The sequence below is a fragment of the Cyprinus carpio genome, chromosome B16 (assembly GCF_018340385.1).
Source record: "Cyprinus carpio isolate SPL01 chromosome B16, ASM1834038v1, whole genome shotgun sequence".
Classification (NCBI taxonomy): Eukaryota; Metazoa; Chordata; class Actinopteri; order Cypriniformes; family Cyprinidae; genus Cyprinus; species Cyprinus carpio.
In genome coordinates this window covers 30,445,847-30,473,753 of record NC_056612.1, presented here as the reverse complement: position 1 = coordinate 30,473,753, position 27,907 = coordinate 30,445,847, and the positions used below count along the sequence as shown (strand labels likewise).

The window sequence follows — 27,907 nt, the reverse complement described above, 5'->3', positions numbered from 1 at the left end:
CAATGGCACCATTCTTCACTATGATATTAATTAGTCATCTTCAAGAGCTCTGCTGTCTATGCTTTGACGCTTTGCCCCCTCACTGCTAAAAGACTGTCAGTCCAGTGTAGTGATGAACTCAGGCCCCTGTTTATGCAGGCATAAAGGGACTTTTCTAAGCCTGCGTGGACACGTCCCGTCTTTTTTTGCACAAAGCTGGCTGTCCAGACCTCTCTTGCCAGAAATTGTTCATGTGGGACTGCTTGTGATGTGTTGGGAGTGTGATGGAAGATCCATGAATGAAAGCCTTGGCTTGGGATGGCTTCTGCTTCTCTGGTTCCAGGTTACATTTTTCATTTGCCTGAGCAAAATCCTGTAAGGGCTGATTTATGATCAGTGAGCGATGAAATCGACTGGTCAATTTTTGGCTGTTCTGACCTTATTGCATTATTGTGCTTGCCCTTGTGCGTCAATTTCTGTTTTGCAATATTGCTTAGTGATTTTTATGAAAGATAAGTCAGTTTCAGCAGTTTAGTGTGCATTTCATTTCCTATGATTTGGAATGACCGTAAAAGTGTTTAAGGGTTAATTTAATTAATTATAATTAAATTTAATTAGTATTTTTTTGTCTGAACTTTTTGATGAAGTTAGTTAGATGAATTATCCGCTATTTTAGTTTTTTCACAATTAGGTATTTAATCTAAATAGTGTTTGTCAACACAAATATAGGCTACTTATTTATGGCTAATTGATTAACAAAACCGAGTTACTTCTGCTTACAGCTAGTTTATTTGCTCATCGTAAAAGATGATTTAATTCATTTTACTCAATTTCTTTGATTATGTTTGTTAACGTTTACACATTTCTCCCAAACATCTTAGAGCTCATGTGTGATTCCAGCCTGTTTTTAGCTTGCTTAACATGCTCTTTAAATGTTTACTTTCTTTTAATAGACAAGATGTCACAAAATAGAGGCAATTAGTTCTTTTCTGATGAATAGTCACAAGGCATGTTCTGAGAGGTTAACAAGATTTGCCTGAATGTACAACAGAGCAGATGTTTCCTGACAGCAGTGTCAGAAATATCCCTGCTCAAACGTGTAAACAATTAAACAGAGAACGGATATATATTAAAGCATCATCAGAACTGTACTATTTTCACTTTGATAAGTGAGATTTATTTGCATATTCAGCAGCAGAAATAAACAGCTGCTCGAGGTCCATGCCTCCCCGACTGATGTTTATATTCCCTCCAGGTGAATTCTGAGTAGATGGCCCCATGCTAAACTTTCCCAATAAAACAGCACCAGCTGCCCCGAGGAAGCCCCTGTAAATAAAGAGCAAACACCTGGAAGAGTCAGGCAAATATTTATAGACCTTAATAAAGAGAAATGGTGGTGTCTCCAGATGGTTGGTGCAAATTAAATGGTTAGTCTGTTACATAAAAAGACCATTTTAATGGTGAAGTAAACATTTTAAAAAGATTTTGATAAATAGGTTATGATTATTTATTTAAAGAATATTTTCAAGAAAATATAAAAAATAAAGCAGAAGTTGAAATTTGGAACCTGATACACCTTCAGACCATCTAAGATATACATGAGCTTGTTTCATATCATTACATAATTTGCTCACCATGAATCCTCTGAAGTGAATGGGTGCTGTCAGAATGAGAGTCCAAACAGATGATAAAAAACATCACAACAATCCACACAACACCAGCCCATCAATTAACGTCTTGTAAAGTGAAAAGGCTGCATGTTTCTAAGAAACCAATAACTTATTTTACTGTGTTACTTCTAGTGAAAATACTAATCCATAATGAAGCATGAAGCAAGATTGTACATCTTGGATGAAACTCATTGTACATCTTGGATGGCTTCTGATGGCAAATTTAAAATTTCATATGAGCTATTCTTTGTTTTAAGCTTACAGTTCATAATAAACATCCACTTTACACAAATGAAACACATTATTATGATAGACATGTTACATTATATTTAAATCTTTTTTAAATGGTAAAATATCTTCTCTGTCAAAAAGGAAGCAAGCAAGCTTGGTGTTTACCCCTTTCAGAGAGCAGAACTGAAATGAAAAAGAACAGAATCCTGAGTCTCTGAGCTGCCTGAGGAAAGTTAAACAACTGAGACTAACCATGACTAGGTGGCTAAGGGATGTCAGATAAAACGAACCCTTTTCTTTGCCTGTGTGAGGTGAGAGGCAGATACATTCTTCAGGAACAGGGATTTAGCAGTGACATGGTTTTATCTTCTTGTTCTGAGATTTATTACATTTACTGGTTTCATTCAACAGAGCATTACGAAAGTTAACTTTAGGTGATTATATGGTGTCTCAAATGAGCTTAATGAGAATGATCAAACATATTCTCCTGAGTGTACTAAATTAAGTTTTTCGTTTGTTTGCATCCTCTGCATCAGAATTCTTTGATACAGCTGCTATAAGTAATTGTCAGTTAGTAGATTGTTTCAATCCAAAGGGACTTTAGATGCGCTTTATTTGAGATTGATGAGAGCATTAGGCTAAGTGCACTAAGCAAAAAGCAACTAGAATGATGAGAGCCATTAGTACAGAAGATAAGTAGAAATTGATTGGGCTTGTACAGTACTAATTGATCAGTTTTCCTTAAGGTCACTTCCCAGGTCACTGACTCCATGTTGATCTGGTCCTGAGTATCAGCACTTGTCAAATGTCTTTTTACTTCCTAATCATGCAGCTTGTCCTGAGATGAGATATTGACCTTAGAAATCCTTCTTTTAGTGATTAACTTGATTAACCGAAGTAGAGACTGTCCTGAACATCCACTAAAGTGAATTCAGCTCAACCGAAGCCAAGTCAAAGTGTTTGGAAAAGAATACTTGTGTACAGTGTGAGAACTACAAATAAGTGAATGAAATGTGATAAAAGTATCTAATAAACATTTCAAAGTGTGATAACTCATGTCATTACATTCACTTTCACTGGATGGAAAAGAGCAGCTTGCACATTCTGATCTTAATAACTCTTTCCGTGTTCCACAGAAGAAGCTAAGTCATGGATTTTGAAAGATACAAGGCTGTAATTGATGAGAAATTGTTCTGTTTTGGGTGAACAGTTCCAAGGTGATGTGACAGCATGTTACAGACTAAACATGGTCATTGAGGTCATGTGACAAAAATGTGACATAATACTGTTTGTAGTAACCGGAGAAACAAAGCTTTTTAAAACTTTGAATCAACTGAACCAATTGCTTCGCAAAATGATTCATTATTTGGAAGAGCTCAAAATGCCCCATGCTGGTGAATTGTGACTGGAATGAATAGTGACACCTTTTACAAACCAATTGGCAATTAAATTATGCTAATTTGCCAATTTGATAAGCAATTTGAATCACTGGTTTAAATGTTTCGTTCAGAGAAAAGGCATCCAGTTATCATCTCAGAAATCATCTCGGAAGATCCAGGTTTTTTTTTTCCAATTTTTTCTCAAATTTGGAAATTTGGATAAAATTTTGGCAATCAAATCAAATAATAAGTCATGAAAAGATGTTGCACCTGAAAAAACTGCACTTACTGCAGAAATATTAGTATTATAGTATGGTGGTGTGCTGTTCTGAACATAAAGTAGATACTTGTTTTCTGGTGTGTTTACAGGTGGACAGGACAGAGGTGATTCGGAGCTGTCTAAACCCCACATTTTCTAAGGTCGGCTTCACCCTGGACTTCTACTTCGAAGAGGTCCAGCGACTACGTTACGAGCTTTACGACATCAGCAGTAGTCATAATGGCATGAGAGAGGCGGACTGCCTGGGAGCCATGGAGTGCACACTGGCCAAGTGGAGCATAAAAATTAAAGCGGGCCACGTGTGATTATTATGGTTTTTCTAGTTTTGCTTGGCAATTATCATTTTGCAACAGGATCTCTACATGATTGTCGATTGCACACAGTCAGAGAAGAGTGGGGCTGGCACTGCGCCCAAATCAGATGAAGCCTCCTAATTAAATAATCACACCAACAACCATTAAGAGCATTTCCGGACATTTTACGGCTGATTGAATTTTGAAATGTGAGATGTCTGTGTAGCTGGCTCAGTTTGGGGAGGACGGCCGGCCCACATGGGCCATGCTATTCTCTTATCTGCAGTTTGAGCAATGGAAAACCAGACACATGATTCTTCCGCCAGATGGTTAAGATTTGCAGTTTCTCAGTAAAGAATTTGCTAGAAGCGTATGACTGATGCCAATATTCATTTTGTTCAATATTCATGTGTTTATCTTTTTGCATCAAAGCCACTTTCTAGGTCTACTTTTCTCTCAGAGGAGCTGGGTTGTTTGTTTTAATTCAGTCTGTTTTGGTTGGAGGGGGAAGGGGAGAGTATAATTGTTGAAATAAGCTGCGTTTAATAAAGTGAGAAAGTGAGGTGTTGACACTCACTCATACGGAGTTTCTAGGGGAAATAAAACCAAAAGCTCTCCCTCCTATTTATAAATATTTAACATCTAATAATGAAGCACTTATCTGGAGTGGATAAGACTTCATGGTTTAATTATGAACTAAGCTTACATGCCAAATTCTCCCCGAGGTGTTATTATGTGCTGCGTTCCGCACATATTAGTGTTTTGTGTGTGTGAGTGTTGGGTGTGTGTGTGTGTGTGTGTGTGTGTTCTGTCCATCAAAACAAGGTGGCCTCTGACCAACTTAAAATATCTTATTTCTCTCCAAATAGATCGTCTCCCAGAGAAAATTCACCAAAGCCCTGCTTAAACAGGGCAACACAGTTGGGAAATCGTCTATCATGGTGAGCACGTTCACAAATCCCAAATTTATCTGTTTGCTTTCTCTCACGCTCTACTTATGCAAACATCCAGCAGTGCACATCACCAGCAAATGGCCTTACGCAAACATTTCATGGTCTAACCTTTAAAAGCTTTGCACATTATACGACAGAGGTGCTTAGAATGATCAATGCCAGTACTGAACCCAGGCAAACATGGAACAACTTCTCATAGCACACAAGAACCTTCCAAAACAGTCAGATGTGGATTGAATGCGGGCTATGAAATAAAATTGCTGAAAATAGCCTGAGGAGCTTGTTAATGCACATTGACAGAACACAGCAGCAGTAGTTGAACATGTAAAGCTCAGTGGGTGAGGAGAATGAGATCTATAAAACAAATGCCAGTCTTCATGGTTAGCTTCTGATTCTGTTTTCTCTTCTACTGAAAACAATTCACCACTCTTTATCTCTCCAGATCACCACTGAGGAGCTGACAGGAAATAACGATTATGTCGAACTCTCATTCGGTGCAAGGAAGCTGGATGATAAGGTAGGAAGACCTCCTGTGCACTTTAGAATACAAAATGATCTTATGTAACAACAAGCTTAAAGGGATAGTACACCCGAAGAATGAAAATTTTGTCATCATTTATTCACCTTCAAACCTGTAGGTGAATGATATTTTGAAAAATTCTGGTAATCAAAAAGTTGATGGTCCCCATTGACTTTCATAGTATTTTTTTCCCTATTATGGAAGTCGATGGGGACCAACAACTATTTGGTTGTTCAAAATTCCTCAAAATATCTTGTTTTTTTTTCCCTATTATGGAAGTCAATGGTGCATTAAATTGGCAGTGAAATATTTATATTTCAAAAAATGCTGTTCTTTTGAACTTTCTATTAATCAAAGAGTCCAGTAAAAATGTATTATAATTTCCACAAAAATATTAAGTCAAACAGCTGTTCTTAACATTGAAAATAAAAGTAAAAAATGTTTCTGAAGGATCATGTGACACTGAATACTGTCATGGCTCTGCTTTGCCATCACAATAATATATATTAAACTATATTAAAATAGAACAGTTATTTTACATTTTTATAATATTTCACCAAAGTTCTGTTTGATATTTATTTTTTGATCATAGAAATGCATCCTTGTTGAGCATTAGAGACTTCTTAACATTAAAAAATCTTACTGACTAATTTTGAATGGTAGGACATTTTTCTCTTTTTTTTATCATATTCTCTTTTTCTGACCATTTTTTACCATCTCTCTGATCCCTAGAATTAAACAGTCTGTTTTTTGTGACTGTGCCTTTAAGAAATGAACATGTGAAATGAGCAGCAACAACCATTTTCTGTTGCATTGGGACTTGGGTTTGCTGTCAAGTGTCAAACCGAATTTAACTCGCCCATCATTCAAAAACAGCCTCATGGCAAAGTTTGCATTACATTGTGAGTGGATCAACAGAGGAATTTAAAATGAGCCACTGAAACTTTTGTGATCAGGAATGATCAGGGATGCTGTTAAAAATTAACTTCAGCCTTGATGAATCCCCATACTCGGAAATGCGGTCAGACAGTTGAGAAAGAAAAAGACACACACTGAGAGAGAGAGAGTGAGAGAGAGAGAGAGAGAGCGAGAGAGAGAGAGAGAGAGAGAGAGAGAGAGAGAGAGAGAGAGAGAGAGAGAGAGAGAGAGAGAGAGAGAGAGAACTTTTCCTATGGGAGACACAATCAACTCTTGTCAGCAGGGTAATTACATGAGACTAAAATTAATATGAGGGATTAATACAAGCATAACAAATGATCCACAGGAGTGTCTCAGTTTCACACAGAGCGTCTCATACTGCTGCTTGACAGGGTGTCAAAAGGTAGAACAGGAAAGCCTCCTTTAAGTCACTTTTTAGTCCTTTTCTTCTCCTAAGTCATAATCCTTCATTGAAAATCATATCCTCGGCGTCTGTGTAATTAAAACTTTGATTAAGCTTTTACACTGGAGGAGAGATCAGAGACCCAGGCTGTCAAGATTCTCTGATAACTTTTGATAAGTTACTTTTTCATTCTCACGTCTGAAACTTTGCTGAGAACGTCTTAGGAGAACATTACTGTAGTAGATGACATCTTTGAATGCTAAGCTGTGAGTGGTCTGTTGTGACTCTTCTGTGCATGTGGCTCTTTTTATATGTTAGTTGTTTGGAAAGATCTGAAAGTCCTGAAAATGGCTCCTGGTAATTCAGTGCAGTTTTGATCATTCAGCCGCTGTCCTCTGAGGAGAAGTGCTTTATAGGCATAATTAACCGAGGAAAATTTGCAACTGTGGGAAACTTCAAGAAAGGCATACTAGTTTCTTATTGTCAGCAGATAGTAATAAGTTTTGCAGTTTAAGATTTATGCAATTTACAGTATTACAAGTGTGATATATGCATATTTCATGTGATGTAGCCCTACTTCTCAAGCGCTGAGAGTAGTTTAAAGAAGTGAAATATTTATGGGTTCGTTGATATATTATAAATCTTTAAAACTGTGATTTGCCTGAGTATTTCATGGTATGTTACTTACTCAGAATACTTCATTAGAATATTAGAATATTTTTAGAATAGACTTTATACTTTTTTATGATATCAATTATACTTCATATATATAATTTATATATATATATATATATATATATATCTCTATATGTGTGTGTGTGTGTGTGTGTGTATATATATATATATATATATATATATATATTTATTTAAATAATACTTCGGATATGTTAAAAAGATATGATAAAAAAAGTGATAGCAAAGACTTTTTAAAAAATATTGTTAGATTTCCATTTTGAATAAATGCTGTTGAAAAAAGTATCAAATTCTCTAAAAAATATTAAGCAGCAAAAAAAATTCCAACAATAATAATAAACCAGCATATACATATTAGAATGATCTCTGAAGATAAAATAACTGATGAAAATTCTGCTTTGCCACCATATGAATAAATTATATTTTAAAATATATTAAAATAGAGAGAAACATTAAAATTGTTATAATATTCCAGCTTTGATAAGCATAAGAGTTAAACTGTTGAAACAGAGATGGAAATAACATTTTTTAAATACATGTATTATGTTCATTATGTTTCCATCTTTGTTGCCACAGTTTTGGAAGTGCCTTTTTCTGTTCTAAAGAAGGGGGTGTCCCAATACTTTTGTCCATATAGTCTGTGTGCATGTATATTTGTGTTTGTTTTGTGTTTTTTGATGAGGTTTTGCATTTATGTTTGCATTTGAGGTCACAGGTGTTGAGTTGGTCTTTGATTAGGACTTTACTGTCAAGTTCTTCCACACTGACTTAATTTCTTTTTGTAACCTTGCCTTATACACAGAGGCATTGCCATGTTAGAATATCAAAGGATCCTGTCCAAACTGTTGCTATAAAATTAGAAGCACACAGTTCCCTAGAATATCATCATATGCTTTAACATTAAGATTTGTACTCATGGAAATGAGTAAAGTATTCAAACCTGTTCATTAGAAGGGGCGTCCCAATACTTTTGGCAATATAGTGTATACATAGATATAGATTTTGATGATATTGTATTTATGGAAAACTATCAATTATTACAAATATTTTATAGCTGTATGCTGCTTTTGACCAGTCAATATTGATGAGAGGCATGTGCTAATATTATGTTTTAAATAGCAGTTAGTTGTGACTCTTTTTGGAGCACCTTGGTGGTCAAATAAAGGAAGAGATTTAGACCAAATGAGTCTCTGTGTTTCTGAAAATAATAAAAAAAAATTAAAATAAACTAGGTAACAGGGTGCATTTGATAGCATTTTATCATGTCATTTTAGTGGCTTGATCATCTTGGCCTATATTGTATGGTGCTAGTAATGTAACATCCATCCCCCCCACCATATTAAGCTTTGATCAGGTGAGGAGACCTCTGAGCAGACAGATAGCAGCAGAGGTGGGATGGGGCAGCCGATGGTGAGAGCACAGGGAGCTGCTTGGAAAAAAGTTACCAGCAAGGACACAATTCATTTTCAATGAGAGAGGCGGGTAGAATTTAGAGCAGTTGCAATCCCAGGAAAGAATGGTGTATATGTCTAAGAACAGCCTTATAGAATGCTCATCCTTGCCTGTTACCTATATCGCTTATAACAGGATCCACAACTGCAGTTTTAAATGGATCGTCCTGAGTATTTAATATTTATATATAATAGTATTGTGAAAGCGGAGAGTAAATGGATGTTATAAACAGTGGGTTGCTAAAAAAATATGTTTCATGTAGTTGTGATGCTGCTGGGCTAAATGAATGTACATACAGATGCATCATGCATATTATGAAATGTACAAATTCTCCAAATTCTCCATCCACTTTGTTTGTGATGCTATCAACTGATCTCTGTGTTTGTTATTCCCTCAGGATTTTTTCAGCAAGTCGGATCCATTCTTGGAGATTTACAGGGTAAATGATGACAACACTCAGCAACTAGTACACAGAACAGAGGTAAGAAAACCATTTCTCTCTAAGATCACTTTGTGATAGTGTTTAACTGACACTGAATCACTCTCTCTCCCCCTCTGCACATAGACTATCATGAATAACCTCAACCCCGCATGGAAGACCTTCAAGACGTCCCTTAACTCACTCTGTAGTGGAGACCATGAAAGAATACTGAAGGTAAAATATGTCACTTGCTGTTGGAGATTAATGTGTATTTGACTTAGACTAACAAATAAATACACAGATCCATTTTAATTTATTTTTATATTTATATTAGCATTTGCAATTCATGTTCCTGGCAGACGGCAGCTTATAAGCAGCTTGGAAGAACATGCATTGCGTTCATAATTTGATGTAGTTGCTCTTGGATAAAAATGGTCTGCTTTTTACTCTTCAATAATTCCACTAAAATTTGACTGAAAGGCACTTCAACACTTTGGGAAAAGTTGTTTTATTATTGAATTAATGCAGATGTACATTTCAATGTTCAGATTTCCAGTAAATTTTGATGCAGTTAGTAAGTTAGAGATGCTGTTGCATAAGTCTACTTTTGTATTACTGGCTTAGATGTATACCTGGTACCAGTTGCATAAACATTGCCACTATGTTAAGACTGTGTCTTTAGAAATATTTTAACAAATTAGGGGTAATCAGTCTTACTTTTCAGTTAGACTGTCTTAAAATCTGACTTTATGTAAGTTTATTTAAGGGGTTATGAGTTTTATTTATTTATTTTTATTAGTTTATTAACTTTTTAAGACTAGCTAAGTGACAGAGCTTGACTAGCTTAGTGAAGTTGTATTTACAGTATATACAGAAAAATGAGCTGTGCTGATTTGCATACTGTTTTGAAATTCAATAAGTGTTGCTGGACCACCGTGTGTGTTGAGATCAGATATCTAGCAGGAGTTCTGATCGGTCACATGGCCTGATAACACTGGTTCTGGACTATAAGGCTTGGTGAGCATGTATTTCAGCAAGGATCACCAGGAATTCCCATGTGTTCTACTTAAATAAGTGCATTTGCTAATTTACCTCCCTCTTTGCAAAAATGCAATGAATGATGCATTTTTTATAGCGCTTTGTTGTGTATTGCTGTACACCCAAAGCACTTTATAATCATGTTGGGGGGTCTCTCCTCAACTACCACCAGTGTGCAGCATCCACAGTACAACGGTGTCAGTGTGCTCACCACACGTCAACTACAGATGGAGAGGATAGAACCAATTTATTATTAGGAGGCCATGATTGACAAGGGCCAGTTCACTGGGGTTACACCCTTACTCTTTATGAGAAGTGCCATGGGATTTTTAATGACCACATAGAGTCAGGACCTCGGTTTAATGTCTCATCCGAAAGATGGTGCTTTTGACAGTATGGTGTCCCCATCACTATACTGGGGCATTAGGACCCACAGGTGAGCACCCACTTCTGGCCTCACTAACACCCCTTCCAACAGCAGCCTAGTTTTCCCAAGAGGTCTCCCATCCAGGTACTGACCAGGCTCCTCCCTGCTTAGCTTCAGTGTGCAACCAGTCTTGGACTGATGGGTGATTTGTCTGTGCCCATATTGGGAGAGGAATTACTCAGGGAAAGTTTGACGTGAATGTGTTCAAGCACACCAATATAATATTAAAAGTAGTAGTTTCCCACAAGAATCTGAATTAAAGTACCTTATGTTAAATTATTAAAATCATGATAATAAATATTTCTTTCCCCACAGGAATTATCTGAAAGACAGATGGAAATATAAATAAGAAAGATAGATAGATAGATAGATAGATAGATAGATAGATAGATAGATAGATAGATAGATAGATAGATAGATAGATAGATAGATAGATAGATAGATATTTTGAGATATAGACGTATACTGCGGTTCAAAAGTTAAGATTTTTTTTTCAGAAATCATTTTAAGAACTGTCTGTCATACTATCATTCAAGAAACATTTGTCATCATGACATTTGAAAACAGTTGTGCTGCTTAATATTTTTGTGGAAACCATGAAACATTTTTTTTTAAGATTGTGTGATGGAAGTTAGGAAGAATAGCATTTATTTAAAAATAATACAAAAAATCTTTACTGTTACTTTTGGTCAATTAAATGCATATTTAAAAAATAGCATTAAAGCTCAGAGTTACACTGGAGTGATGGAGTCCGTGTATTCCATGAACTATCCATATAACAATAAGATGCTTTGGGCCCATCTCTTAAGGGCACCTGTCTGCCTCTCTTCCTCCTTGTAGTGCAGGGTTCCTCAAATCTTGCCCTGGAGGGCCATTGCGCTTCAGAGTTTAGCTCCAACCCTGATCAAACTCACTTACCTGTGAGTTTATTTTCTTATGATCCTGAAGACATTGATTAGCATGCTCAGGTGTGTTTGATTAGGGTAAGAGCTAAACTCTGCAGGAAAGTGGATCTTGTGGGCCAGATTTAAGGATCCCTGTTATAGTGCATCAGCATACGGCTGCATGTGGCTTCCCTTCTGCCCACTCATGACTGAACAGAACTCAGACCTTATTAAAGCAAATGGCTCAGCCTCATTTAAGCAGCCATCCTCCATGCCATCTGCAGAATCACTCACAGACTAGGCTCAGCTCACAGCTGGAGCTCACCCCATTCCCAGACCTGGTGCTGTCACACCACTCAGAGCAAAGGCCATCTGTGTGGGAAACGTGTCCTCCTTTTAGAACCTCTGCTGAACACTTAAGGGGTGCAGTGGTGGTGCCATGTGTTGTTAACTCATAATGACTTTGATTGATTGGATCCTGCCGATATTCGACAGGCCTTATTATGACTCCACTTAACGTGATCACCGTGATCAGATCAAGCAGATCGGATCATCCGTCAATCAGAACACAGAGCGTTTACACTTGCCAACATCAACTGACTTTTCTATCTGGATAAGCAATTGGATCTGTCTTTCCCGCGAAATATTTAAATAAGACTGCAGAGAATGGCCCGGTGCAAAGTTAACCTGAAGTGGTGGGTTTTCTTTTGAAAAGTATTTTCAGCTGTGGGACATTTTACAAAATCAAACATAAGTGTAAGAGTCTCACTAGTCTCCACACGGGTGTTTCTCCGTCTTTTTTTTCTGACAGTGTTTGCGAGAGAGGGGCGGTGTTTTGCGTGATCTGATCACAATGCGTCCTCGACTACCTCTGGACCAGGACACGCTGATCGGATAACATTCCGATCAAAAATGCGTTTACACTTGTCTTTTCAATGTGTATGTGGACAACATCCGGATACAGGTCGTATGTTAATGCTAAGTGTAAACGCAGCCTCAGTGTGGTACACCTGACCAGAACCAGTATCCCTGAACATAAAATCTTAGCAAGAACCTCAGAGAGGAACAAGACACATACATAACAGTATATTGCTTGTATATTGCCTCTTGTGGTCAGCTGTAAGCTGAATATTTTACCTTCATTTGTCATTTTCTTAAAGAGCTAACATATATACTGTGTATACTACCATTCAAAAAGTTTTTTTTTTTTTCTTTACTTAAAGCCTTTATGTATAATGCATTATAAACTGTAATGCATTATGATTATTCCTGTGTCTTGTAATACATTATATCTTGTCATAAATAATTATAACCAAATTTAAAATGCATAGTGTAGCAAATAATTGATAAATGTTATAATGTATCAACTGTGGTTACAATTATTTGTGAGTGTGTACAATGCATTATAAAGTGCTTTACAAGGCATAATTAAGGCATTAAAACTACTTTTATGATTCATTATACATAAAGGCTTTAAGTAAAGTGTTACCAGATTTTTTTAAAGCACAACTGTTTTCATCATTAAGAATAAGAATCAGCATCAGCATATTAGAATGACTAGAAAAGCTTTGTCGGCATGCAAAGATACCATTTCTTGGCTCAGCAAATTTTGCAATTATTTCAAACTTGAAAGACTAGTTATTATGAAAGGTTTTACCACTCTTTAGTTAGTATACTTTCTTACCTTGCTGCTTAATTTTAAAATTTCCCGGCAGATGTTTCACACATTACTGAGTTTTTTTTTTTTTTTTTTGATGAATTAGAAATGTTCAATGAATTAGAATTTGATTTTCTTTTAAAGCTGAACAGTTTAAGGCTTTTAAAACTGAAGCTGTTTTTTTCTAAATATCTGTTTTCCTCAGAATATCTTTTAAGTTAACACTTTGTCTTCTATTGGTTGGACAGATAGTCCTATCTACCCCATCTAATGGGATTACTTGAGCCAATCTCGCTGTTTCAGGCTGATGAAATGGCTACAAATGGCTTAGTTATAGTTGGCATATGCTGGTATACAAGAAAAAATACACACATCAGCATTAAATTGTGCTTGTCCAACTAATTTCCGTCTTGCATCATGAAAGTATGAAAATGTGGTAACAGAATTGCTTAGGCTAAGTACTGTATGAATAAAAAAGCACCTACACTATGCCCTGGTCTCATTTTTTACAGCAACATTATATAAGTCAACCCCCTGTTGTCCTGAATATTGCAGAAAAACATCAAACTTTAATTTAATTTGTAATGTCACTTTATGTTTAATGCATGAATGCATGGGGCACAGTAATGATAAGTCTGCTCCAGTTCTTTATGCTCTGTGTGTTCGGGTTTCAGCCATTTGTGGTGACATACACTCTGTGGAGTGTATGTAGGGAGCCAGAGTGGGTTCAACAAGAGTAGATGGTGTGCACATCCAGCAGAATATGTTTTATTTCTGCTCCAGAGGAATGCTGAAAAAATGGTATCCAAACTAGATGTCTGTGGAGGAAACAAATGTATTCGAAGGGGATGGGGAGTATGAGGAGAGAAGAAAATCAACTGAAATGAGATGAAAAAAGTGAAAGACCCAAGAGTTAAATCATGCATACCACTGGACCAGCACATAGGCTTTAGTGATATTTGCTTTAGATGCCTTATTAATATTACATTTCAGCCTGTTGTGTTCTTCCCTTAACATCCAGTGTACAGTGTGGGACTGGGACTCGAATGGAAAGCATGATTTTATAGGGGAGTTTCAAGCTACATTCAGAGAGATGCGATCAGCGATGGATGGAAGACAGGTAACAGTTTTAAACTTGTTATAAAAAATACATCAATTTGTTTTAATAATTTCACATCCAACACACAGAGAACACCATCTACAACCCAAGCAGGTTTTTTAATCCAATTGACTTTATTTGAAACGGCTCTGTGAGATATTCAGAGCAGGTTAAGCTACTGATGAGTAGGAACTAGTTCGGTTCAAAGAGTAATCAGCAAAAGTGAAAGATGAAAGAGGAATGAGGTTATATGAGGGGATCTTCATGTGGGTCACAGTCAGTTTAGTTTCATCTATACTTTAACAGATTCTGTAGAGAATTACCTCTCGTATCCCTGAACTGAACGGCTGGATTTTTCTCACATATTCTCATCATTTAAAAAATAACAAGACAGATTCGGATTGATTCAGTGATTGTGTGAGTTATCGATTCTTTGATTTGTTGATTCCTTGAAACCAAATCCATTTAAGAAGGACCTGATGTACACGTACCAAAAACATAACTGAACAAAATTACTGACTGCAAAAGAACAATGTGCTATAATGGAATTATAAGTGGAATAATTGGATAATTAGAATGATTTAATTTAATGACACAATTGATGGAAAGACTTTGAAATGCTGTTTTGAAATATCTGTGTAGCTGTGCACTTTAAACATCAGGCAAACACACAAAAAGCATCACATCAAAATTCATAACCCGGCACCTGCTGTGTCCATTAAGTCATTCTGCACTTCTGTAATTTGGAGTTTGCGCTTTATTGCATTTCAGGACCACTATGCTGTTTACAAACTAGACGCTAACTGGATAATTGGATTTTTATGCTAGAAAATTCACACAAAATGACCACATCCTCCTTAATAATCAATAATGAGGATGTTGTTCTGTTTAAGTGTTAAAGAGTATTCAGTCCCCATTAAATAGTCTACAATGCGCAGCTTGCTCTAAAAATGGATCCAGTGATAACCATTACTGCTAAAGTCTCTAAATTAGCCAGCATCTCTTTCTGATTTTGAAAACAATAAGTCATTGTCTTTTAAGCTGTCAGTTAATTGTAACTCCGCTAAAATGCACAGCTACAGCTGGATGACGCCTCATTCTCTTGTGAAGTCCCGAACGCTTTGGGCTGGTATCTCTATACCGCAGGCGTCAGTACCAGAGTCTGCTAATTATTTTAGAACATCGCTTCCAGGCTCAACATCATTCCTCATTATTATGACTGAAATTTTGTTTTCTGAGTCTATTGTTGACTGGAGCACTTGTTTTTGGCCTTCGCTGCTCCAATGGGAAGCGATTATGCACCATCTCACACATTCTAATGAAGCTATTATATTGTCCAGGATGTCTCGATCGCCCACTCCAACCAGTAATGATGAAAAGCTAATGGGTTTTTGTTTTTATTTTTTATTTATTTATTTTTTTGAAACAATGACAGGTCCAGTGGGAATGCATAAACCCTAAATATAAAGTCAAGAAGAAGAATTACAAGAACTCTGGGATTGTCATTCTGAATCAGTGCAAGGTAATATTTTTTGTCATTATGAAATGATGCTCTTTAGAGGACCTTGTCTCCTCCCCGTAGGCCCTGTATTTCAAAAAGTGGCAGTGTCATGCTGTCAGCAGAGGCATTGATGGTTACAGTAGATGGAGGTGGGACCTTCACACAGCTAGAAGTCATTCCATCCAGCTAAAATCTGAGATCCTAGCTCTGCAAATGCCCAATGAATTTGATCATAGCTGACATAAATTAGAAGTGATGAGAAGAAGATGAACGTGAAACATGAAAGTGCTAAAATTCACAATAACCTGTCCTTTTGTATCCACAGATCATTAAGATGCATTCCTTTCTGGACTACATCATGGGTGGTTGCCAAATACAGTTTACAGTAAGTCCAGACAGATACAACTCATCATTTCTTAGTTGATGGAGTTAATTTATTTGTGTTTATATTTATAAAATGAATCATCCATTATTATTTGCTTTCTCTGACATTAGCATAGCCGCCAGTTTTGTTTAATGAATTATGTTATTATTAGTCAGAGCACTCATGATTTATTATTCATTGCCATGTACATACTAATGGGAACAGGGAAAACAAAGTGTGATTCTAAATGTTTATTTTTTGCATAATTTATAAAGTAATAATTGTCTCACCTGCTAACAGCACTGTTATTTTTTTCGCATGACACTTTTGTGTGCAACATAGTGTTTCATTACTTTCATTATCTGTCACAATATGCTCTTTCTGAATTGTTCTCATGTACAGTCTCCTGAAAGGTTTTTAGAATTAGTTTCAGTTAAACTGATCTTTGTTTTATGAATTTATATAATGTGCAGTTTTATTAAGTGTTGATATTAGAAAGCAAACTGGTAGACCTGCAGTTTTTACCAAACTTCCTTGCTTAAACAGAAAATGGTGCTGCTAAAGGAGAGGGATCTTACTTTCAGGGATGTGATCAGTTAAATGTTGGTACATGCACTGTAGATAAAATCCATTAACTTTTGATCAAATGTAGTTGGTAACAGAGAATATTTCAAGACATGGGGTATAATCTATGGATATTTTCCCCTGATTTGTAGTGTTACATGGTCCAGCTTTTATTTTATTGGTTGTCCTCCTAAAAAGGGTTTGAGAACCACTACTTAAGATGACATGGGTTTTATGATCATGAGAAACAAAGTCAGTGAAGTGCATATATAATGGGAATATTGTGTTAATATGTTCGTCATAACTATACAAGCCAGGGATATTTTGTCTGCGTACATACATACTCCCATGTCTACATAAACGCATGCATTTTACAGCTTTATACAATCTGTTTACTCTCTCTCAGTGCCGTTAGGAGACAGCGTTCTTAAGCGATTCTGCACATGTGTACACATTTTGAGTAATTAGCGTCAAAGCACTACTTTGATTGCTGCTTGTCTTTTCAGGTAGCGATTGATTTCACAGCCTCTAATGGGGATCCTAGAAACAGTTGTTCGTTACACTACATCCACCCCTACCAACCTAACGAGTATCTGAAAGCTTTAGTCGCAGTGGGGGAGATTTGCCAAGACTACGACAGGTGAGCTGGCTGATCAGCCAATCAAATCCTAACTTCAGCTCTCTAGGTTCTCGACTTTCTTTCATACACCAGTTGTTTGGGTTCACACATATGCGAGTCAGTTCTCTTTCTCAAAATGTGCAGTATTTTGACAGTAAAGTGAGTAAAGTAGAGTCCCAACTTTGGGGTTTTATTTTTTATGTAATGTGTAGGCAGTCAAAAAGATAAAAAATGTGAAGGAAGCAAGGGGTCAAGGTTTGGCTGGTTGGCATGGTCCCAAAACCTTGTAGATGTGGATGCATCATTCACCATTGATGGCCATTCAAAAGTAGCCATGTATTCTCACCAAAGAACATTTTTTACAAGAATAAAATATAAATATTTGATGTGATAGTGGGTGTTTTACCCACAGTGACAGATTTTTTTTTTGAAAAACTGAAGACCCTGGAGCACAGAGAGCAATATGCAGGTCATACATTTCCTTATACTGTACATGATGTTATGGTGCCTTGGAAGCCAGTTTGAGAGTAGTTTCCTTAGGAGAAAACACTGTCTGGTAAGTCAGTGACTGACTTGCTGATGTAGGCACACAGCTACAGTAATATGAAGAAATGTGATGCCCTGAACTTCAGAGATTAAATGGGAAAAACCATTGTAGTGACATATCCAAGACACAACACTGAAAACTTAATTAACAATGCTTTTCACTTCAAACTGTAAATACAGAGTGGTTAATTGGAATTTATGAAAAACATTGTTTTATTTTGATCCCAATTTACATAGCTGGTCCATTTTGCTGTAAAAACAGCAGAATATGTGATCCACAGACTAGGCCTGTTTTAATTATACATACGGTAAGGACAGCAAAACAAGGTGGTAGTTAAATTTTGACAGGCAAGCCTGTTATTTTCAAACCTTATTTTATTAGACCTGTGGCCTTTGCATTTTAACAGTTGGTGATTATTTAGAAACCCCGAAGCAGTTTGTGGATAACATGCTAAATCCCAGCGTTTTTTGACCACTGTAGCTGAGCTGTTATTTCAGCTCTCTGAAAGGTCATTCAGAAGCTCATTTCCAGCACCATGTCGAGCTTCGGCATCACTCCAGAACGAGATGAATGCACATCCATCAGGACGTTTGGTTGGGATGAAATCTGAAATCACAGCGCTTGCTGATTTGGCAGGCACTAACAATAACTATTATGCAAATCTGTGTCCATTACAAATGAGCAGTGATGAGGGGCCACTGAGACCAGAAAGCATGATGGGAAATTTGGTAAGTAATCCCCAAGATCCTCAATTCCTGCCAGCTCTAATCTCCTGTCCGCTTTCGTTTCTATGCAGTGACAAAATGTTCCCAGCGTTTGGCTTTGGTGCTCGGATACCTCCAGACTTCAAGGTAACTTCTTTATCATTTATAGCGATGGGGGTGCAATGGGATTTTTTCATTAATGGGATGAAGAGTGGAAGATGCTTCTAATTAGGCTACCGCTGGAGTAATGTATGAACTGATGTCAGCTCCCTCCAACAGATAATGTGCCTTTGTGTAGAGCTAAGTGTATTTTGTATTCATCTTAGGCTTCAACAGTTTTGACTAGATAGATCGAATATCTGAATGTACAGTCCTCACTCCAGACTTATTTTTAAAATCTCTTTAAATTATTCAAACAAATAGTATTGAAAAGCATCTGTTTATTTACAACATGAAGCGAAGGGTCTTGAATACACCTGGAGGGGGTATTGACCAGCAATACTGAACAGCTGAATGTACCTTATCCTGCTTATTTCAAGACTACTGTCTTCACATAAACAAACAAACAAACAAACAAATAAATAAATAATGATATAAGTTTGATTTATTTATTATGTGACAAGATACAGACAGCAAAATGGTAGCTGAGATATGGGACAGTTATACAATGTAGCAATCAGAGTGATTGAGTGATTAAAAAAAAAAAGTGATTTGTTGCCACCCACTGGTGTACCCTGCAGAAATGTCACTGAAAAAATCCTGACCAGTAGCTAAGTTTTCTTCACCCTGTTTTATGTGCATTTTGAAGTATCAGAAACGAGTGATGGACCCCCCCCCCCCCCCCCCCCCCCCCCCCCCCCCCCCCCCCCCAAAAAAATCTCTTAATTCCCCAAAAAGTTTTTACGCTCACTTGAGGTTTTTGACTTGTGCGAAAAAGAGTTAATGGAAAAAATGGAAGATGGAAACGGATTTGCTGAATAAATTCCTCCATGCACATCAAAAAAGTCATGTGACTTTGCACAATGGAATGGGATAACTTGCTTCTCCTACTTTTATTAGTGCTAGTTTATCAGGAAGTGATGATTTTGTTCTCCTGACTCGAATGGAAATGGTGCTTTATTCGCAAATGATTTATGCGATATTCCAAAACTGCGCATAAATTAAATTCGCACCTTTGGATGGAAAGTAGAGTCCCTGCTGTTGGGCTGTATATCAGAAGTCTTAGAAAGCTGCTCAGCCAATCAAATTCAAAGAACTAACAATTGCATAATATATGGCATAAATTATTCTCAAAGAGTATATTATTCATGCCACAAATAGCCTAAGAAGGTTGTTTCTTTTTTTCTTTCTTTTTCCCCCAGGTTTCACATGACTTTGCAGTAAACTTCAACGAGGACAACCCAGAATGTGCCGGTATGATGGTGCATTCATCCCAATATTTTATCTATTCCAGACCATATATCTTAAATTATCTCCTCAATGCAGATTCATTAACTTCCCCATGCGACCTTTGCCCACTGGGACTGAACTACTTAAAGCCTCAACATACTGTAACACTGGCAAAGTCAAACAGTCCCCCCAAACAAAGGAGACCAATATATGCATAGCTGAATTACAGAACTACGCTATTGACAAAGGTGGACACATTAATGTTTAATGCTGCTATAAAATATACAGCCTGAGGGGAATGTCTGAAGGAGGGAAGCATAGATGAGGTTGTTGTCACACCCTCCCCCTCCCCAGTAATTAATCTTTCTGGGCCATAACAGCAGGTACAATGACACGTTAGCACAAAATGACACATGTCAGCACAAAAACAAGATGTTTTAAGGCTTGGTGAAATGATAATGGTGCCTTGCATTAGAAGAAAGTCTTGTGCAGAGTTTTAGGACGTTGTTTAATTTTGTAAGATACATGTTTACATGTTTTATTGAAATTTGTTACCATTCTGCTTTTTATTTGACCTCCCTGTGCTGCAAAAGCAAGACCATAATCTCTTGGAAGGCTTGCATCATCACAACCAGTTTGATGATTGAAACTTCTGTCTCCTAAAAGGGTGTCTGCTATCAGAGAGTAAAGATGGAAATATAAGAACAATGAATGCTTGAAATACAGAAGCAGATGGGAAAGTAAAGTATTATAAATGATAATTCTGTTGTCATGAGCAAGCCTCTGCCAAGCCATCTATGCATTCAAATGTAACCCAACTCTCTTTGGGATGGTGTTGGCTTGGAAGTCAAGTCAGAAGTTGCAAATGATTGGATTTTGTATTTAGTTTGCTCTCAGTTTGTGTTTGGTGCTTTGCTTTCCCATCATCCCTGTCTTCAGCCATGAGCAGGATAAATTGATCATCGCTCCAGTGTATTGGTGTCACTTGATTTCCCTTGCTATTTCTGTTCCACCTCTATCAGTGCAGACACACCAGGGTGGCGCCCAGAATGGGCACAAACCACTCAGCTTTTGATCAAGCAGCCAGGCCTGTCTCTTCCAGGAATAGCAAATGGCTTGCAGCCCCACCAGGACACATGCCAGCCAATCTACCCCGAGCAGAGAGCGCACCTTTCCGCCCTGGTATTGTCTGGAAAATCCAGCATGACTGTTTTTGCGGTTCCGATGAACCTGGATGAGACACACAGTACGCTTGAATGGTGTGAACGACATTGGTGTGCAATTATAAGTCATTTTTACTTTCTAAATATTGACAACCCATTGTAGACAAGCCGTGGGGAGGCGTCTGGAGAGCACGGTTGTTTGCTTTCCATGAAAGAAGCCAATTTGTAGGTTTCTCACTCTTCCCAAATCATTCCTTTTAAAAGTTTTGCTCATCAGTGGGGTGTAAAACATCTTGCCGCAATCAAGAGGTTAGCACTACCCTGCTGGAAGAGGTCATGACTAAACCATTCTGATGCCATACCAAACTTTGCCCATTATGGCTTTTCAGACGTAGTCCTGCATTTTGGCAAAAAAATTTCCAAGAAACACATGAATCACAAATCATTATTCATAATTATATGTCACACATTCAAGTTGGAAAAATAATAGTTTTTTCTATACTTTTTTTACTGTATAAATGATATATGCATCTCCACTAGCATTTAAAAGTATTTAAGTAAAAGTGAAAGTGAGGTGACATGTGGCCAAGTATGGTGATCCATTCTTTGAATTTTTGCTCTGCATTTAACCCATCCAAGTGTACACACACAGTAGTGAATACACACACGCAGCAGTGGGCAGCCATTCTGCTGCGGTGCCCGGGGAGCAGTTGGGGGTTCGTTGCCTTGCTCAAGGGTCTCACCTCAGTCATGGTATCAAAGGGGGAGAGAGCGCTGGTTATTCACTCCACCCACCGATAATTCCTGCCAGACCTGAGACTCGAACCCGCAACCTTCGGATTACAAGTCCGACTCTCTAACCATTCATTGAATTTTACTGAATCAATGTTTTTTCTTTTTTTTTTTTTAAATAAAAGAAATTACATTTTTAAACACTAAACATTTAAATGCTAATGTATTTAAATTTCTATCATTTATTTTTCCATGGTATCTAACAAAAAATTTATATCTTACATAAAGCAAACATAATTTTCTTTACATTTGTTGTCTATAAGCTCAGCTTTCTGTAATGTTTCACCCTTTCAACTCAGGTATCATCTAGAGTTTCCCACTTGGTCGCTTGATAAATATGACATTCCTGATGTCCAAGGCCACAAGAATTCCCATGAGCAAGCAGGTCGAAGACTTCTGAGGGTCACATGCTAACCAAGAAACAGCCTTTGAGATGAATGAGTATTGTAACTGATAGACCTCCTTGGCTGTAACACATCAGAAACTTATATCTACATAATCTATTGCCTTGAGGAGAATTTTGGTGGCCAATGCAATTACTCTAGACTGTAATTAGAACTGGGGTGAAAAGGCAAAGAGCCCATTTAGCTGATTACTGGCACTTTGCAATGTGAGTGTATGTGTGTGGTTTTCTTTGAGGAGTTGTGGGACGGTTCACATGTCAATGACAGTCAATGAATCCTTGGTGGAACTCCCAATGTGATATCACATCTAACAATGTTTACAGCTTTCTGTTTGCGGAAGGTGATGGATTTTCGTTCCTAGTGCTAACATCACAGGTAGACACAAGGGCACACGCACGTCACATGGTGAGACATTCTCACAGCAGCAGTGTGAATTGGCCAAATGTGACTGTCGATGGAAGGTGTTATGATGAAAAGGACGTCAGCAGTAGGTTAATTCAAGCCTTTTAATGTCATCAGCATGACTTATCCTTTAAAGAGACAGTGCAGTATGTGTGTCAGAGTTGAAGAGTCTATTAGGGTCCAGCGCATCTCTTTGATTCCTCTTTGCGGGGAAGCTACAGAAGCGATTACATCCATTGACCTCCACATTGAAAGTCTTCTCATCTTAATTCTGCTGTCACACAGCATGGCAGGCTTTCACCTTTGAGCCCGTTTGTGCGTGTTCAAGCTCACAGGTGTTAATTAAATGAAACAGTTGGAGAAGTGGTGAGGATAGACAGGCTGACCTTAAGATTCATGCTCAGCGAGTCAGTAAAAAGCATTACTGCTTCATTGCAGAGATTGAGTCTTCACTGACACTCATTCCAGTCCTTTAAATGCATGAACCACATGAAGAGTCTTTAAGCATTAAAAAAAGAAATAAAATTAATACAATTAATGATCAAATATAAGAGATCAAATTATTTTAGTGTTATTTTAGTATCATTGATTTACTATGCTAGTCTTTGTTAACATTTTTTCTTTTTTTTTTTCCTTAAAATGTAGTTTTTGTTTTATTATAATTTATTTTTAAATTTCAGTTTAGGTAGTTTTAGTTATTTTGGTACTTAAGCTTAAAATGAAAATGAGAAATGTTATTTTGGCATCTGAAATAAAATTATTTCAGTTACGTTTTTAAAGGATTTTTAGTTACTTTAGTACTTCAATTTAAACTAAATAAAAATGAGAAATTTTGCCTTTGCGACTGTCTGAGATAAAATTATTTTATATATGTATTTTATTTCATTCCAGTCAATGTTTATTTTATTTCAAGTAATGAAACTTTAAATAAACTAATTTTATTTTAGTATATGTTTATTTTATTTTAAATGTTTTTTTCAGTTAATATATATTTTATTTCAAGTAATTATTTTTTATTTTAGTTTTCAGTTTACAATAGATTATTTAGTTTTAGTGTTAGTACTTATGTTGCCTTGTCAACTATCTGAAATTAAATTATTAATATATTTTTATTTATATTTTGTTTTATTTCAAATAATAAAAGAATGTTTATTTTATTTTTCCCCTATTATTATTATTATTTTTATAATATTATCATTATTATTATTTTAGTTTTAGTTAACAAAAATAACCCTGGTATTTTATTAGTGAGTAGTCTGTAGCACACACAGCTCCAGACTTACCTTTTTAAACTTCGCAGGTATCCAGGGTGTGGTAGAGGCCTACCAGAATTGCCTTCCTAAGATCCAGTTGTACGGTCCCACAAACATTGCCCCAATCATCCAGAAAGTGGCCAACTTTGCCTCTGAGGAAATGCACACCAAAGAGGCCATGGTGAGCCCGTTTCTATTCCATCTCTCTTCATCTCTAAAGTTTCTGTTGTTCTAAAGTTTTTCTTTTTTTGCTTTGATGCAGCAATACTTCATCCTGCTCATACTGACGGACGGTGTGATCACAGATATGGCGGACACTAGAGAGGCCATCGTCCACGCCTCTCACCTGCCCATGTCTGTCATCATCGTGGGAGTTGGAAATGCAGTATTTCACTGACATGGAAATGCTGGATGGTGATGACGGAATCCTTCGTTCGCCTAAAGGGGAACCAGTGTTGCGTGACATCGTACAGTTTGTGCCGTTCCGTAACTTCAAACATGTGAGTTTACAAGGTTACATTATAAAGTGTTTGTTTATATATGTATATGTATGTATATTTTAATACGGATTTTTGTTTTCTTAAAATTAGAACTATATATTTGTTTACATTTCTAATATAAACAAATGTATAAAATGACTGAATAAATAAATATGAAAACAAGGTTGAAATCAGGGGCACAACATATGTTTATCATCTTTATTTAGTTGTAAGTACCTAGTGTTTTAGAGCCTCAGAAATCTTTTTATAACCAACATCTGAGCTCCCCTTTACTTGCAATCGAAAGATAAAATGATTATACATGCAGCTGAACTGTAGATCATGACCTTTAATCAATGCAATTGCTATGCAGAGGTTTTCATCCTGCATCTTTATAATGTCTGAAGTACCTCTAAGGAGAATCTCTCCTGGTTAATTACTCCCTCATTCCTCTGCGCTCTCCGTCTCACATTTCCCACCCAGACTCCTTGGAGCAATCTAATAACCTTTAGCTTGACTGCTCCATTAATTACCACATCTTCTGCCGGTCCGTGGTGGAAAACAAACCACAGAATGCAGAGAGAAGCGTTACCTCTCGAGTGGGTTAAACTTGACTGTGACAAACCCCACAATCTTTGCTGTTATAAAGGATTGTGTTTTTTAATAAAGAGCCCAAAGGTTTTCTGAGGAAGGTTTTTGGTTCTGTGATTTAGAAGAAATTTTCGGAAAATTACTATTCAGTAGTTTGGGGTCTGTAAGATTTTATTTTATTAATTTTTTAAAGAAATCAATACTCTTATTCAGCAAAGGTTAAACTGATCAAACATGTCGTTAAGACATTTATAATGTTATTTTATCTTTCAAATAAATGTTCTTTTGAACTTTCTAAGAATATGGAAAAAATGACAGTTTCCACAAAATGTTTCCAATATTGATAATAATAACAAATATTAACCAAATCAGTATATTAGAATGATTTCTGAAGGATCACGTGACACTGAAGACTGGAATAGTGATGCTGAAAATTAAGCTTTGTCATCACATTAATAAATTGTAGTTTAATGTAAAATAAATATACAATTTAAATTGCCAGAATTCCCATTTTAATGTGCCAATACAGACATTTAATATGTTTAAAACTAGTTTCCAGATTAATTTTGTTAGATATAGTTTGTCTAACATATCTGGTAGATTTACAGCAAAGAAATAAAACGTAATATTTGTACATTTAATACTTTTGAATTTAGTTATCTTAATATTATGTATATACTATTATTTTATTATTATTATTTATTAGCTTTAATTTTTATATATATTTATTATATATAAAATTAGCTTTAATTTATATATATATATATATATATATTGAGTGATAGTGTGTGTGTAGAGAGAGAGAGAGAGAGAGAGAGAGAGAGAGAATATTAAAAAAAATCACAAAACATGCAACTAACTACAAAAAAATCTAAACTAAAATTAGAATGAAAATGTGTTTAAATTTTTTGTAATTTGTTTTGTTTTGTGATTTTAAGTTTTTTAAATGTAAAACACAAAAAATATATATAAATTCACACACACACACAAAATAAAAGCTATATATATATATATATATATATATATATATATATATATATAGCTTTTAGTACTTCAACTTAAACATATTTATAATTATTTATTTATTATAACAGTCCAACATATAGAACATATAAATGAATGAATATATACATTTGACATGGCATGTCTCTAAATGTGACAGAGTGTCCACATGAGCAAAAGTGATGGTTTATTGGGATCCTCATGGGAAATATGCCAAGACTTGTTTTCTTTCCAGACATGTACTGTATTGATAGCCCCTAACAAACACCACCATCTCAGCCATGTCTCTCTACCTGAGAATCTCCTCTCCTGCATCTAATTGGCCAGCAGGGGTTGGAGGGGTTTGACGTGGCTATCCTCTGATTTCCTCTCAGCTCCTCGAAGGCGACTTTGAGTCACATGAGTCACTTTCGCTCAAGTTTCCGGATGTTTTTCATCACCATGCACATGGATTTCAGCAAGTACAGTATCTTCACACATCATTAGCGCGGGAATGGCAAACTGGACCAGATGGCGAAATGGATAAATGGCCTTGCAAATGTTTGATTCGCTGTTTGTTTCTGTTCTTCTTCTGCATCTTCTCAGGCCTCTCCTGCTGCTTTGGCAAAAAGTGTCTTAGCCGAAGTCCCAAACCAGGTGGTGGACTATTACAAACAGCAAGGGGGATCAAGCCCAAGTGCCCCAGCGAGTATGAGTCTTCCAGGACATTTGGCCACTGAAGCGCAGAGCTAACGCTCATTACAAAAACTAGCACGTTTCTGTGAATTTGAATCCTAATCTGTTCTACTTTGTTTTGTTTGCATGCGTAGCCTGTGAGGCTTGCATAGGTGTTGCAATGCTACCGTTCCTATTATGTACATGTGTACATGTACAGACTTAGAAAGCAAAAACTCAAAAAGTCCTACTGATGTAAGCATGATGACTGGGATTATCTGAAAAATAGTTGGATTATCTGTTGTTTTCTTTTCTATAAAGGTTTATTGAGATTTTGCTAAATTTCGTAATGTTCTTACATTGTAAAGCATTTTGGATCTTAGGGAATGAATAGCTATTTGAATTAGATTATCTGTGGACATTCAGGCTTTCTTTTTCTCTCTCTCTTTTTTTTTGTTCGTTCTTTTTTTTGCGGATGCAGGGCCAGATGCATGATTGTATTTTGCATGTTAATAATAATCCAGCCTCATTTTTCTACTTGTTCCTTTTGGGGCCTGTTATATGATTTTATGTGAAGCTGCTCTTCTGAAACCAGTCCACAAATTCAAATTTAGAATGAAGTAATTTTTGGTAGTTTTAAGTGATGATGTAACAAATTGTTTGAAAATAAAGTTTGTGTTATGAATGATGCATTTTTTGTGTGGATTTTGAAGCAACCAACTTTCCAAACTGTTAGTCCATAATATAAATAGATGTTTTATGCCACCAATCTCCAAAAATTGCAGAGAGTAAAAAAAAAACACTCTGTGACTTTCGATGAGTCTATATAGCATGGAAATCCATTTCTGCCACTAAATAAAAAAGGTAATTGCGAGTTTACACCTCACAATTTTGACTTTTCATTCCCAATTTTATATTTCGTAATTTGAATTTTTTTCTCAGAATTTGGCGATATAAACTCTAAATTATATTATGAAAGTCAGTATTTCGTGATATAAACGTTCAATTGCTAGAAAAAAAATAAACTCAAAAAAGTTTAAATCACAGACTGGTGATATACAGCCTCACAATTCTTAGAACATGTCTTTTTTCCCTCTCAGAATTGGACTTTATAACCTGCAACTGTGAGTTTATAGCTCACAATTCTGAAAAAAAAGGAAATTTGCGAGATGCAAACTTACA

The 27,907-nt window shown here is 36.4% G+C and overlaps 1 pseudogene; it reads left to right on the top strand.

Moving 5' to 3' along the window:
- The first annotated feature begins 3,695 nt into the window (after window positions 1-3,695).
- LOC109083336 lies at window positions 3,696-27,415 on the top strand (annotated as a pseudogene).
- Window positions 27,416-27,907: the final 492 nt, after the last annotated feature.